General features: G+C 41.2%; 1 protein-coding gene across 6 annotated transcripts in view; it reads left to right on the top strand.

The window, feature by feature from the left end:
- Window positions 1-16401, top strand: part of FAM172A (family with sequence similarity 172 member A) — a 263961-nt gene that overhangs the window by 230302 nt on the left and 17258 nt on the right. The window contains exon 11 of one of the 6 annotated variants that reach the window (XR_006932328.1): window positions 15828-15879. The exons of the other annotated variants lie outside the window; for them this stretch is intronic. The gene's annotated coding sequence lies outside the window, so the exon portion shown is untranslated. The remainder of the gene's footprint in view (window positions 1-15827; window positions 15880-16401) is intronic. 6 annotated transcript variants of the gene reach the window in all.

Consider the following 16401-nt stretch of genomic DNA (forward strand, 5'->3'; position numbering starts at 1 on the left):
AGGGGCTGGATGAGTTTACCTGGAGAAAGCAAGGCCTTACTGGCTACAATACTAATTTTTATTCACAGTTAAGTGAAACATGTAAGCAAAGCAGTGTCGTGCAATTCCTGCTTTAAAAATGCTCCGAGCCTCTGTTCCGCTCCACACTGGGGACTGGCAGCGCAAGTGTTTCTGCTAAAAGTAGGTACTGCAGTATGCAAGCTGTCGAGCCAAATATGTTTTCACCTGGGCTGTATGAATATTTAACACACATATACTGACACAGCGATGATTACTCAGTGCCTGTGATACTATGGAAAAGACATTGTTCTTATATTTCATTATTACAGAGTTTCATCTGCGGATATTTTCTGATTTCTTTTCCCTGGTCTGTTGCTCTGCTCATAGCCAACAAGGAACAAAGTGGGCTGCATTGCAGCCACTGTGTGTAGGACAAAACCTGAGGAAATGCGCTACCAGCAGAAAGCTGCAGAGGCAGGATGAGCAGCCAGTGCCTTGGTTTAACTACCGATGTCTGACAGCAGGCAGGTTACCTCGTCCTGCCGGAGTCTCAGCGGACTGGCACCATTTGGGAATAACTCTTAATGAAGTCTAAAATTTCTCAGTAAACTTGTTAATGGGAGTCTCGTCACTGGGAAGCTACCTCTGTAGTTACTCTTCGAGTCACGTAGTTTCTGAATAATTAACATCCTCTCCGTTGCTGGAGCCACGTATTTAGGACAGAGAGATGCTGTCGCTGCAGGTGGCAATCGCATGGTGTGGGGCCACTGCTGTCTACAGGGTTGTGTGGGACATGGGATGGTCATGCACTGTCCTCTCTTCATTTTGCCTGGACTGGAAGGAATTTCACTTTTTAGATTTTTTATCAGTTTTTGTGGCTTTCCAGGTTGGTATCAGGACAGCATTTCAGACTAACGCTTCCCTTCCTTGCTTTTCACACCTGCCAAAGCATGCCTCTGTTCTGTTGCATCCAAGAACCTGGTAGGTAGAAAGATGAGGAGCGCTTCCAAAAAAAAAACAAAGAAATAAGGGAAGATAATATCATTATTTGTAAAAGTCATTCTTTCTTGCAGCTTAAACCTTTTCGGCTAATAGAAGTGAAGATTTTACCTTTCTTACTTATTAGTAGCAGATGCTAACTAAGTATGCCCAGGGAGGTACTCAGATAAAGGGAGATGAGACCTTCTCCGTACACAGAGCTCTAAGTTTTATCTTTTCATAGTGAGAAAAAAGGAAAAGGTGTATAGAACAAGTAATGGAGGATTTCCCAATGTATTTTCAACATGATTTCCCTACCTTTTGCAATTCAGAAGAGAAAAAAAAAGTACCAGTTTGAGGTGGAAGGATATTTCCTGGCCAGAGGATTCTGAGCACAGATTCCGGCATCTCAAGGATGTCACCCGTACGTGGACTGTGTTACCAAAGAGCATTACAGTGTTCTAGCTTCATAACTGGGTTTGACCTTAATGGGCATGGTGTGGCTATAACTTCAGGCAACACACTACAGATCCAGGAAGCATTCTCTTTGATATATTTTTTAAATCATATCTTTTTAACTTTATTTCTGTGGTCATATGTAGAACTGATCATAACAGGAAGTTACTTTGATAACCTCATGTTTCAGTTACAAGGATATTGCAAGCTGCAGTTATTTCAAAAACACAGAGTAAAGACCTGAAAGTAATAAAACAAGTAGAACTCCCAAGACATGGGGTTCTTTAGGGAGGAGCAAAACTTATTTTCCCAGAGCAGAAGCATGCTCCTGAGTATGGTTTGAAACACGTATCTTAAATCTGTAATCTGATTGTGTATCCTACAGAAAAAAATCCTCTACTCAGGTGTACTATGTCTACCTGCACATAAACTAGAAAAAGAAGCTAGTACATCAGAATCAAAGCTGTACTGCCTTGAGTTTGTAATTACTTCATCATTCTTAATAACAGACTTTCGAAAGTTGACAAATGTCTGTCATCTGATACAGAGAAATTTACTAGGCTTGCAGGCCTAAGCCTTGATCAGCAAAGCCATGCTCCACAGAGTTGTGAGGAGCTCTTGGTGATGAGCAAAATAGATTTTGTTAACTGAAATTCTGAGCAGGACCTGAGGACCTTGAAGAGGTAGCCCAAATTCTAACATACTGACAATCAGGAATACAGCTTTAGATAGTGTCCTTTCACGTTTTGATAGTACAGCTATATTTCTGTCCGGGAGGTTTTGCTTTCTAGCAGTGTTGCCAGGTACCTTCTATGCATCACAGTGTTTGAGTCTTATTTTTGAGAGTAGAGAAGAATTCACTGAGCTGGCTTATCTTTTTATTTGTAGTAATAGCATTTCTTTTATTACTCTGCAGGTGAATTATGATGGAGATTGGCTTAAGGATTTGGAAGATATAAAATGTTTGGTGTGGCCTTAGTTCGGGAAACTACTTGAAGTGAAGTGCTATAGTACACTGAGACACCGCAGTGTCTCACTGAATTTAATACAGATCGGGGATGTATAGCATCGTGCAGGATTGATGCATCAGTCTTATACATTGAATTTAGTGCATACTGAAACCTGTGGGGGAATTTAGGCCTAAGAAGCTGAATTTTCAAATCTGTAGGTTTCAGTTATGTGTATACTTTTGTATATGCAAAATAGTTTATTCTGAACGTAGTTTCTAATTTCCTGCTGTGTAATGCACTAATACTTCCATAATCAAATCTTCCCAGGCAGGTAGTTTATGTATATCTGAGTAAGGTCGTTCTAAAACAGGGACACTGCGTTAGTTAGTGGATATTAGTATTGTTGCTGTAGTAAAAGGCAGAAAGAATAGCAGCTCCATGACAACTGTGCAGTGTTAGGAGCCTGTAGTAAGAGTTTTACTTTAAGCTAAAAGTAAATGGGATGTCCCCACTGAAATGTTCCTTTGTCCCTGCTGCAGGAGAGACTGACAGAGATATTAAAATAAATGAGTAAATAAAGTGTATAGAGCTTGTATTTAGTCAGTAACTTCTTGAACTCTTTGCTGAGTTTTGGAAAGGTAACAGCTCTCTTTAAAACAGGTTAGAGGCGGCATGGATTGACTGTACAGGAGCGCTGTGTTGCAAAAATGCCTCCAGAGGCATGGGTGCTGAGTGGCATCACTGCCTCATGCTTGTTTCCACACCCCCAGCTCCCTCTTTCTCTTGTAACAGGGGAGAAATTGGTTCCAAATGTGTTTTCTTGACCCCCCTACTCCATACATGTTAGCACCTAACCTTAAATGATGTTTCTACAGTCTCGCCTGTATTTACAGTGATTATATGCATAATGTAGCATATTATTGTCTGGACTTCCTGTTTAATCAGTACAGAGCTTCTTACAAGTGCAGCTGAAAAGGGCAAACAAAATTAAAGCTTTATATACCAAAACAAGTTTGATTTGCTAAGCTCCCAGCATTCCAAAGTACACAGATTTGTTCCACCAAGTTTTGCGATGGCTTGCAGATGGGCAATGATTAATCAGAGAGCTAACTGTGAAGTAGTTTGCAATTAAACTGGAAAGCTCTGAAGCATGCTAATTGAATCAGAAAATTAGAGACACTGAGCAGTAATTGGCTATTTCTCATGCAGCAGGTGCCAGGCCACTCATCTGTGGAACAAGGTATTTAAGGCGCATTAGCACTAGTAAAAATACTTCTTGATATGGAACAGTTAGATTTTCTGCTCATTTTCACCATGGATGTCAAAACACACAGCTGTGATGTCTAGTGCTCACAGTTTGCGTTGTAGGAGTCTGAGCAGGGCCATCACCAACCTGCATACATGCCGTTTCAGATCGGGCTGGACTTGGGCTGCCAGGGTGCCTCCTAGCCCCGGCGGAGCAGCAGATCCATCCTTTGAGTTTATTTTTGAGGTGAAGCTCATGGGTAGCTGATGGAGTGCTGGTGATGTGCTGCAAGGCACCACAGCCCCATCTGTCCCACGGTGCAGGATGCACCCAGCTCCTGCTCCCTGAGCCCCCCTGTCTGCCCTGTGAGCTCTGCCTGGGACTGCTCTGCTCCTCGATCCCCACCAAAGAACCAGGAGCGTGTTCTGTGTGCACTGCTTGCAGATACAAACATCAGCGGATCACGGATCTGCGGTTGCATTAACGGGATGCAGTCGCTTCTGTCTCATTTCAGTGCAGGTTTAAAAAAATTACAAGTTTCTAGTTGGAATATTAGTTAGGAGCATCAACAGTATAAATCTAATACTGCTGTGAACAGAGTAGATGCATAAAGCCGATTCATATCACATCTCAGCGTGAGTTTATATCTTCTAATTAGTACCACCATTTTATAGACAGCACACGCAATGAAAGTTTGTTTGCCGTGCCAATGGGGACTGGAGCGCACACAGTAGCTTTGCTATGGCAGAGTGATGGTGCTGCACGAGCACAAGCTGCTTGTAGCCCGAGCAGTAGGTAACCAGAAAAGAGTGGGATTTAATAAGTGGAATGGTGGAGGGTTTTTACAGCGATATAACCATTTTCAAATTAGACTGGGTGGGGCGCATGATTTCCTTCTTCGTAACTAATTAGAGCTTGGTAGGCTTATTAGTGAATAAAAAAATATTAAAATAGAAACACACTGCATCATATTGCTCCAAGTATCGAGAAGCGGAATATTACAATATTCAAATGCTAATCATATCACTTAGCGGAAGACTGCAGAATGTAGTGTATTTGAACTGAGACATAAATTATAAATTGTAAACAGTGCATAGGGGATATGTTATAACTGTGTCTCATTTAAATTAAGGCAGAGAGTTTTCTCTGAAGCAGATTATGTGCCTTCATTAAGTTTTAAAGTCCCCTCTATAATGTTTTATTAAGATCGCTTGGCGCAGCATTTCCCACACTGGATGTCAGCAGCACATCCCGGCGAGGGGACCACAGCGTGGAGGTGTTTCGGGAGCATCGCTGTGCTGCCGGCTCACCGCGCTGCCCGCATGCTCTGCAGCTCAGTGCCCACAGTGACTTTCCACCTCCCAGCCCTCCCCAAAAATCCTGGCACCTTTCCTTTCTGCACTTGAATGCAGCTCCAAAACATTTACATGATCAATGTTTGTTGCTGGAGGGATAAAGTTTGCTCTTCCATGGACAAGTGAGAATGTATTGATCATTTTATTCTATTTGCTATTTCTAAATTCAATATACCTCTGGAGTCGATAAGCGAGATCGAGAGCATATTCTTTTTTTGTGTGCCTGCTTGTAGCTTGTTCTTAAGATCCAAGATACATTTTTGATTAATCACGAATGCTCTGGGGTCATGGAGAGCAAATGTGTTTGTGGAGTGTCAGCTGATGCCGTCAGATAAATGTCTTAAGCTTAGCCAGGGTTCGTGCCCCAGCTTTAGGCTGTGCCAAATGTCTCCCCTTGTTGAGGAAGATAACAGCTACACTGGAGGCGACTGAGCTGTTTGTTCACAGGAAGGGCTGACCTTGCCATATGGGGCTGTGCTCGGGTGAAAAAAGCACAGGAGATGTTTTAATGGAAACTTGAGAAATCTTAACTTGCCGCCGTTCCTCCCGCATGATCCAAAGTGCACAGTCCCAACACGTTACCCTACTATGGCAGCACTCAGTGGTGGATGTCCTCAGCAGCACACATGTCTCCTGAGGAAGGAGGAATGGTACGTCCAGGTACGCCTGGGTGGGCAGAAGCCCTTCTGGCAAAATCAGATTCTTGTAGTGATGGCCTTGCAGGTAGTTTTGCCATCCATGCTGGTTACAGGATGTTTTTTTGTTCAGGTTTCTTGCATCTCCAGCAAGTACTGGCTCTTGGCCCTGACAAAGGATGCTCAGCAGTGCTGCCCCATGTCCATGGCAGGCTCTAGGGGTTGGGCTGAGCTCATCAGTGGTGATCTGTCCCTATAACTCGCCAGAAGACATAGGTACGGGGTAGTGACACAGCTGCTAAGCTAACACCTGGAAAGAACTTCGTGTTGAGGCTGTTTTGCAGTGCTGAAGGCAAAAGGATGGATCATATGGTGGTGCATAAATAAGTGAACGCTCCCAGGTCTACTTGTGGGCATTCATTAGGAACCTCCTCAAACTGGTGCTTTCTCTCCCTGCCATCTCCCCCAAAAACGTGTTTATTCTTCTTTTCTTTTTTTTTTTTTTTCCAAAGATGATGCTCCACTTTTTCTTTCCTCTCAAGAAGTTCATACTGTCATGGGTAAATCATCAGGGCTAATTAGACTCAATAATGCTGCAAAAAATTTCAAAAAAAGATATAACACATCTGTCATGAACTCCCACCAGATCTCTTGGAAATGAGACATTTTTAATATTTTATGCTGAACACAAAATATCTGGAGGAAATGGTTTTATATGCTAAAACAAAACCTTCAGTGTCAAACGAGTGATACTGTCTAAGCAACCCCTTGAATGCTGCTATTTCAGATCTCACCACTCTTAAAATGTAAATTTCATTTAAATAAAATGTATTCTGTATTAAAAAAAAAAAAGAAAAAGGAAAAAGTTGTTGGCAATAATGAAGAAGGCCCAATGTATGTCTGACTGTGGGAACGGTAATGTCTGTTCCTGTGTCGGGGAGCACTCCAGGCTTCAAATAAAATTTCAGTCTTGCAAACCAGGAGGGCTGGGGTTTGGGGGGGAGGTTTGTTTGTTTGTTTGTTTGTTTTTAATGAGGTGTTCTCAGCTAATATCTAAATCAAATTAAATGCAAATGTTTTACACTTAAAGCTAATTTTAGCTAAACCTCTAGCTGCTTTTGTTCTAAAAATAATTTTGTCTTCCTTAAAACAATATTTAACATAGAAGTTTGAGACATTCTCCCACTGTACATTGTTAACAGTTACATTTGTCTGCCACACATGCAAGGAGGAGAGATCATGACTGTAAAAAGCTTGTAATGTGTGAAAGTTGGGTAAATCCCTGTTTCATGTTTATTCTTGGTGGCAGGTCACAGATTAATAAAAGCACTAACCTGAATGACAAGAAAAGGTACTTATCCAAATTCCATAAATCCCAGTAAGTCATTCATTCAACTACCTAGCCTGAGACGCATTCTTTAAATAGATCAGTAATCCTTATTAAAAAGAGAAGCATATCCTGCGCAGCACTTCTGTAAGTATTTCTCCGACTTCATTATTCCTGACACACAAAATTGCCACTCTAACCAATGTGGTGCTTGCCTGCACCATTTCTGTATCTTCTCCCTTGGACAGTCACAATGTGTGACCCCTCATGTATTTCCAGCTCCACTATGTATATATTGCATGGGACTGTCCTGTAGGGCCAGACATGAGACAAGGAATTGACACCGCATGTGTCAACAGTGGAAACAGGCGCCAAACTCTGTCCCAGTCTTGGTAGTTCCCTGTGTCAGCTTTGGGGAAAATCTAAGAGGAAAAGATAGAGAGAGATAGAGATGAAGATGAAGATGCAGATGGAGATGGAGATGGAGATGGAGATGGAGATAGACAGAGATAGATAGAGATACTTAGGGCTGTACTGAGGCTCTGCTCAACTGGGAAGACAGGATAGGAAAGGTGAATGAAAAAGTAAAATTATTGATGGAATTAAAGAAGCTACAAAAGGCTTTAACAGCAAATTTTGTCAGCGTGGCTGTGCTAAAGTTCTGCTGCAAACAAGACCCAGGTCTTGCCTCAAGTTATTCTTTGCAGGGGATGCAACGTTATGTGGGAAATTAAATATTCAGATTAGTTGCAGAAATTATAAATTACATTCCATGTTATTGTTTATTCCTGATCCTGTTCTTTCTCCTTCTTGTTTGCAAGCTGTCTTGCTGAGTGTGACTTCCTTCAGCAGCTGCTACCTTGGACCATAACTAGCTAAAAATAGGAGTCACATTAAAATTTTTAAAGGTTTAGGCAGTGTTCTATACATGAATTTCTCACTCATACAGAAAGGTTTATTCAGCCTTAGAGAGCAAATGAGAACAACTTTTGTCCACTTAACCTACTTTGACTTTGTCCAGCAAGCAGTTGTGTTAGTGGGGTTAGTCCAGAAGTTGAATTTTGCCCATGAAATGTACAGCTTGGGTGCTTTGGGCAGGATGATGAGGTCCTTCAGCCTTTACTGGGTCTTTTCATTATGAGAATGATCTGATCAACCACATCTAGCGACAGAACTTGCTATGTTTCACAGGCGCTGTTCACCTGCCCTACTTTTTGATGATGTTATGTTGGGTGCCATCTCATTGCCCTTATGTCTTAAAGTTAGTCATCTGCTCTCCTTACAGTGTTAATTCAGTGCATCACTGTCTTTTAATTATACTTAAAGAGAAGATAAGACTATGTTCCTTGTACTTAAGATATTACTTGAATGTGTCCTATAAGGGAATGAATGCTTGTTCTTGTCTCAGCACCTTAATAAGGGGAGGACATACTTGCTTCACTACAGCCAGACACTATGAAGAAGGTTGACCAATCTGTGGAAGAAAAAAGAACAAGGAACCTGGAAAACAAGCACAGACAAAGCTGTGCTCCGAAGTCCCAAATAAGCGTCAACTGAACCAGACTCAGAGGTGTCTGGTTAACACAACAGAAGTGTAAGGGACCTCTGTCTTCTCAGCTGGTACTCTGGTGCTCTGTGGCAGACTCTACTTTTTTGCAAAAGGAAGAAAGGCATAAGTTTCCTTTCAGCTCATCCAGGCAAGTGAAGGCAAAGCAAGAACATGACTGGAAAAATAAAACAATGTGGGTTCTTACTGACTTAGGGGGAGCTGACACCTTGCATTGGTTTGTACTCAAAACACATCTTTGACCTCTTTACGTGTGCTGGCATGGACAGTCAGGATTTAATGTGAGCACAAAATGCCAACCTCCTCCTCATCCCTATTCTCATGTTTGCTGGGCACAAGTTGAGAGGTTCAGATAGTGCCAGCAAAAGTGATTTCTTCATGAGACTCAAAAGGTACAAGCCACCAGAAGAGGTTACAGCCAACAACACCCTCGAAATTTTGAAGTCTAATATATGAGAAGAGGGGCAAATGCAATTATAACCCTGTTGTATGGTGTGACAGTGGTTTTTTAAAGGAGAGGTTGCCTAATTATTCTGTTCCCTTGTGGGGATGTAAAGCGGTAATGAGGAATTTGAAGATCATTAATCAAGTAAGTCTACAGAAGTTTGTAGGAAAGGTTGCACAAATTTGGCACTTGGAGAATGTGAGAGGAGCAGACTGGAGGTAGGAGTGACTTTGAAAGAAGATGGGTGAGTTAGGCAGCAGGTTGGGCCTTCACATATGTCTGTCTTCATTAATTAACAGCATTAACAACTCTATATAGGTCATACACACAGATGAGACATTTGGTGCCAGCTGGACTCAGCACCCAGCAAAGTTCCTGGGAATGTTCAGTTTATCAGTATAACCCACAGGTTCTGAAGGTGAAAAAAAACTATGCTCACTTTCCATATGGTCAAAAAAGCAGAACCAGTGAGGGATGTGAAGAGAACAGTGTGGACTCAAAGCAACAAGGTATGACAGAGATCTTTGCAATAGCATTCAGAAGGAGTATCGGCAGGGCAAGAGGCCAATGGTAGAAGCAGAGGAAAAGGTGATGTGATCACCGTGGTTGACTTGGTGAGTCTGGGCATCAGTGCTGGGTTCAGCAAATATGGCAAGATTGATTTTAGAGATACAGGCAACAATAGCAGTCAAGATGAGCCACAAACAAGACTTAGGAAGGACGTCTGCCTTGTAGGCCTAGATGGTGTCAGCCATGGATAAAAAGGGATGTGTGGGAAGGCCTGGGAAGAAGTGTTGAATTGCAGTGAGCTCCTGGGAGGGGTGGAAGGGAAATGAACTTAGAGCAGAAATCAGAAATGGACACAATGAAGTTGTGGAAGGAGGAGGAGGAAGAATATCTGGAGAGGACAGCTATGCAGCAGAAAAAGGAGAGTGCACTTGGAGAGGGAGCATGTTTATAACCAGGGCTGATGTGGCAGAGGGTGGGGGTCAGCACTGAAAAATGGGACAGACCATAAGTCTCCATGAAAAATAAATTGTACTTTATTTTTACCTTTGTTTTCAGTGTCCATTAATGACGTACTTTTTGCGATATAAATGCAACTCCTTCAGAGATGAATTTCTTATTTTGATTATGTAAATGTTGCAAGTTGATTAAGTCTTTGTAGTTATGTTTTGGCTCATAGCAACATCTTTATCAGCAGCATAATTCATACTGTAGCAGTTAGTATGACACTAGAGAGAAGTATCAGTTTATTTCTTAGAGCTAATTGGCTTCGCTACATAGTTCAAGAATCATTGGCATCTAGTCAAACCATACTCTCAGAAAATGCACTGCACTAATAAATGCAGATCTGGTGCTAGCTATGTTGGTATTAAATTCAAATGAATGTGTATCCAAACTGTATCATTATTTTACACCAGAATATCATCATGTAAATACTAAAACGATTTGACTCAGTAGATCTGTTCTGTCCATCAGGTATGTAGGTCTAGCTTTCATCAAATCATTTTTGTAAAGGCAGAATCAATTTCTGTAATCATATTTGTACTCCTGTGTATTATGGGAAGCAAAAACGTAAGCATTCTCAATAATGAATATGTTTTCAGGGAAGCTGAGCAAAGGTAGGCTGAATATAACCCCAGTAAAATGGTGTAACTGAGTAGGAGATTCACCTAGGGTGTAGAGAAGGAGAACATCTCAGTTTTTGTTTTGTATGTCAATTTCAGATTTTTAGAAGGCAAAGACATAGTAAACCATACTCCTCTTACTCCTCTCTCTCTCTCTCTTTGCTTTTTTTTTTTTTTTTTTTTTTTGGCAGGGGGTGTGTTGTTTTAAATGGTTGTACTTTAATATTTGCTTTTTCCTGTAGTTACAACGAGCTGGCCACAGGACAGACAGTGATGACAGGCTCGCCTCCAGCTCCTGTGCAAATGTTAGCACAAGTGGCACAAATGAGGATGGGAGAGTGATGGATGGGCCTAGGGAAGCCAGAGCAGCAGTGCAGTAGGAGAAAGCCCCAGAGAGGAGAAAACCTTCCTCTAAATGCTGCCTTTTGTCAGCCACCAGCAAGGAGAACAGTCCTTTCTTGGACTTCCTTGAGCAGAGTGTGAGCAGCTTGTAAATTCTAAAAAATAGAAAATAAAAACAGAATTGCAAAATTTTAGGGTTATTTTCATCCAGAGTTAGGTTCATGGCGTACTGTATCAGTAGATGTTGATGGTAGTTGGAAACAGCAGCCCCATGCAAGCAGATCTGAGACATGAAGAACCGGAAGCCTTGTGCCTTATCAAAATGCGGGTTGAGTTCATCACAGATACCCACCAGTATCTTGTATCAGCTCCTATCAGGAGTGTATCTCCACCTCAGCCCGTGTGACATTACCTGCTGGGAGCAACACAAAGAAGCTTGGCTCAGCACGCACTGCTCCTTGGTGGCTGCCACTCACATTGAGTATCCCTTCACCATCAGCTGCTCCTGCAATTTCTGGAGAGATGAGCAACAGCCCGACTGCCTCTTCTTGCAGAGACAAGGGACAAGAAGGTTGATTCATGTGTAAATCACCGGCTGCCCTTTATTTGCAGGTCCAGGGAGAGTACACAGGCAGATAAAGGGTCGAGGCTGAGGACGTGCCAGTTCCTCTTGCAGCCACGATGGCAGGCTTGGAGTTGTCAAAGACCATCAAACAGGCTTATTTACTCACAGTTTAAATAAATTCATTTATTTGCAGGCACCAGTCATGCACCAAAACCCTGTGAGGGTTTGGTTTCATGTCCCTGCAATTCCCTGCCTTGGTATTAATCAGCTTGCAGTCTTCCAGCACCTCGTGTTGTGTCTCATCTAATAACGTAGTTATAATATATTTGTCTACTTTATGACTGTATTTGTATTGGCGTGCCAAGTGTGCGGCAGCTGGGAACTGTGTGGGGGTGGCAGAAAGTTATTTGATCTACAAAATCAGTTACCTGTCACTCAGTTGCCTTTCAGTGAAACATAATAAAGAATCATTATGGGCCTATTAGCGGTGCTGATGTAAATGCATTTCATGTGCCACTTTAAGATCAACAGTTACCCACACAAAAGTAAAGTTGTTAAGTACAGCCTTCTTTGTTCAAGAAGGCAAATCATAAATCAGGCAAGATATTAAGCTTATGAAAAGTAAATTCAGGACCCTGAGGGTCTGATCTATTGGTTCAGCTTCAGCCTTGGCATCGAGGGCTGTCCCTCCCTGCAATAAACAGTATGCAACGTCACCTCCACTGCCTTGTCACTGCCTACTTTTGTAAGTCTGGGGACATGCTCTGAATGCTTTTTAAAAGGCTTTTGAGGGAGGGGAGAGGGGTGGAAAAAAACGAGCCTTTTAATATATTCAAAAAACATTAAATAAAATGATGCAGACTGGATTAAGAGAGTGAGGGTATAACGTGTTGCACACCGGTTTTATATCTCCCATGAGAATTCTTTTCTTTCTCATTGTTATTAGTGATACCACAGTTTTGTGTATAATATTGATGCTATTGAAATCACTTAACAGCTTTATTTGCCAGAGAAATCCTGTCTAAAAAAAGGAAGTTGTTAATGCTAATATTTTGAAATTCACCTCACATCCCTTGTTACTCTTTACTTATTTAAATTCCATTTTGAAAACTCTCACACTGTTTCAGAATCTAAGTTTTCTCTTGATCTCATCAATGCCGCTTGAAGCAAGCCCCTTTGAAGCCACCAGAAAATGCACTTTGTGTCTCCTTTTGTGGCTCACCTAGACTTTCAGTGCCTCACACTGGGGATAGAAAGAAAATCTGGATTATGGGTAAAAGTCAGAATTTTGTTCTATTTTGTCTGCACAATTCTAGGCTTCATTTTCTGGGCAGGAACTCATGGTGTTACAGCCTGCAGCCCATCAGACAGCAGAGGAGGTTTTGGTTGCATGCTCTTAGAAGCAGTTGCAGGACCAAGCAGGAGGACCAGGCAGCACGGGGAGCATCCCAGCTCTGTTCTGCACCCAGTGGGACAGCAGTGGCAACTGTGCCAGGCCTCCACTGGCAGTGCAAATGCTGATGAGCTGCTTGGATACAGCTGGTTAAGCCCAGGCAGGAGTTGGGGAGCTGTGTTTAGAGCAGGTAGTGAGAGCAAAGTTTGTGGTGTGAGGAAGTCTTGATTTAATTGGATTGATAAAGGCTGCATCCTTAGCTGCAATGCTACCTAACACTCACTTAGCTCTAGTATAGAGCTTCTCAATGTACATTTTCTGAAAAGTAAATTGGTAACCCAGTGTCAGAAACGCTCTGGAAAGTTACTTGTTTTCATGTTGCTTTTTGTGGTGTTTTTTTTTTTTCCCCCAGTGATTTCAACCTGTTTGTATAGTAACAGGAGTGAAATATTTGGCAGTTCTATATGTATACAAATATGCTTCATGTATATAAGTATGGAGCACAGTACACAAATATACCATTTACTTAATATAAGCAACAACAATCTGTGGCAATTTTCCTAAGAATATATTTTATACATCTGTGAAGATATATATATGGTATAATTATATGACAAATAAAAATATTTGAAGGTAGTGAACAGATTTGTTTATATGCATAGCCATTTACTCACCAGGATAGCTGATCTCAAATGCAGAATTCTTATTTACGTTGTGCCATAAACATACATTTATATACATACAAAACTATGCATAACAACTTAGAGCAAATATCAGTGCTAAAAATAGATGTTTAGTTCAGAAAAATTAGCTGGTGGCATACGTGAGTACTATCTGCTGATTTGCAGTACAGGATGAATGAATGCTGCAGTTCAATTAACTAGGTATTTGACTTTTTTTAGTGGGATCCTACACTGTCTTTATTTTCAGGACAAAGTTACGTCTGATGTGAGGTGGACAGATTTTCAGATGGGCTTAGCAGGTATTTGTGCGTGTAAAATGTGTACGCACTGGCACGCCTGGTTTGATTTTACAGGCATTGTGTTTTATGAGCACGGATAAGTAAATATGCTCCAAATTATGTATGCATTTAAACTGCATGACATTTTAAAATTTCTGTGTTATTTGCATGACATTTAAAATCCGATCCCCCTGGAACAGGCCCAGTGGGGAGAAACAAGCAAGAGAGGTCACAGAGCTAATATGACTTTTGGCACCTCTCCCCGTCAGGTGTGGGGCCATTGCAAAGAGGTAAAATGGCTGTACACACTTGTGTTTACAGTTACATGCCTTTGATTAACAGGAAACAGCTCCTGTCTGGTTGTATATCTGAACTGAGTTATTAATTCTTAGAGCAACGTTTCACATGTTGCTCTTCAGACAACTTATTGCCGTGAAGAAAGTTTTGTCACCTAGTGCAGACACAAAAGGAACGACGAAACTAATGTACTGTCACAAAGTCAGGGTAACAGGAGTTCTTACAGCTCTGAATCTCACTGTTTTCTGGATTACTTTGCAAATAATAAATCAAATTCTTCCTCAAGGTGACACGTCAGTAATGTCAGATTTGGATAGCTTATATGAAGGATGTTGATACATTTCTACGTGAACTCATCTTTGATAGCTCAACAGACTGACAACCCTCCCACTTAAAATGCCCCTTTGTGATAGTGTGTCACTCTGAAATAATGTTAAGCTCTTTAAATCTATAAAACCGCGAGGAGCCAGACTGGGGTACAGCTCAGCAAGCTTGGCTTCAGCCTGTTCTTCCTAAGACGATCTGGGACATGGAGTGGCTGTTCAAGAATCTTGCTTGCTTTATTTTTAATGTAGTGAATGAAAATGGATGGTGCTGAAAGGAATCTTCATCATCTGTTTCCATGCCCCAGCATTTCAAGTTCCCAGGCAGGGGAGATAAATCTTGGGAGATCCACAGAACATCCGGCACAGAACTTCCCATGCTTATTTGCTTGATTCCTTCAGTTCCTTGTATTACCCCAGAGCAAGGGCTGTATTTGTTAGGCACATGTACAGAACTGTGGGTCATGAACCAAACCTCATGCACAGGCAGGCACAGGATATTGTGTTTAAGTACTGTTAGCAGATACAGAGTATTTCATTCTTGCTGGAGCTTTCTGAAAGCCTCAGTTTTTCATCATAGCCAAAACTTGTTATAAGTCCATGGCTTAAACATTCCTTTTCGCACAAATCCCAGAGAAGAACAGATTTATATTGCTGCTTGTGTAATGATATATCTTTGTTTTATTTAAAGGGACTATAGAGGAGCTATATGGATTGCAAAGCTGGCAATTTTATTAAAGGAAACAATTTTCCAGTATTTATTTTTAAAGAGTGAAAAGCCTAATTCTTTTAGTCTTGTTTTTATTCCTACTTCATATTTTTCACACTTTATTCACACACTTTATCCACATTAAGTAAAAATGAGCCTCATTTCAGCATTCATATTACGAGCCCTTTAAAGAAAACTCATTGTGCTGCCTGTAGAAGCCTGTCAAAGTAGTCTGCTATACTTAATGACATTACTTCAAATTTGGAGAAGTTCTTTTGAAAAGACAAATATGCAAAACCCAGGAATGTCAATAACACCCAATGACTGTTGCTCAAACTGATTTGTGTCTTGTGGAGATTTGGCTTTCTGTAAAATGTTAACTGCCCAATTTCTGGCTTTAGCAAGTTAAATACATGGAATATAGCCATTTAAGAGAGAAACGTCTATGCTAGTGCCCAGTTTGTGTTCAAGGCAGTGAACAAAGGGAGTAGAAGAGTTCTTATCCTGAAAAGTCAATGAATAATTGCAGAGTTTTTACCAAATACTTGAGAAGCTGATGCGCACCAGGGCACTGTCAACTAGGGTATATGCATTTGCCCATGGAAGGGAAAAAGGTGTCATTTTCCTTTATTTCTTCTTTCTTACAGGCTCCAGTATTTTCTTGTAAATTTAAATTAAAGTGGTACAGTTGATGTGTAGGTGAGTGTCTTGCCTGGAGTAAATCACAATGCTTTGATATTATGACAACTTGGAGCAGCTAATAGTTGGGATTTTGGCATTAGCAGTTTTTGTATCACACTGAGTAAATGTGTGGCATCGTATGGTGATGAGCTAGAAATGTCCATATGAGTACATACAGCAACATCATCCACTGCCGCATCTGGGAGGTATGTTGTAATCAAAGGAGCAAACAGTAGTTGATTATGTTTAAAAGTCTCTGGCCATAAACACAGATAAACATGTGCAAAGTGCGCTGTGTTATCTGAATGATATTATGAAGCACAAACGGTGTAATTGCTATAAATGTGACACAGAACATGAATGCTTATACAGGTGATTGCCTGCTTGGGCAGATTAATGCCTTTATAATTTGCCCAGCTTATTACATATTTTGTGTGAGTATTACATGACCGCTTTTGAAACTGAGCCTTTTATGACTTCAGTGGACTCAGCAGAATTTCTGTATTTGAAATTGATCAATTAAATTGTTGTTTGGGGGTA

The sequence above is a fragment of the Gallus gallus genome, chromosome Z (assembly GCF_016699485.2).
Source record: "Gallus gallus isolate bGalGal1 chromosome Z, bGalGal1.mat.broiler.GRCg7b, whole genome shotgun sequence".
In the NCBI taxonomy this organism is placed as follows: Eukaryota; Metazoa; Chordata; class Aves; order Galliformes; family Phasianidae; genus Gallus; species Gallus gallus.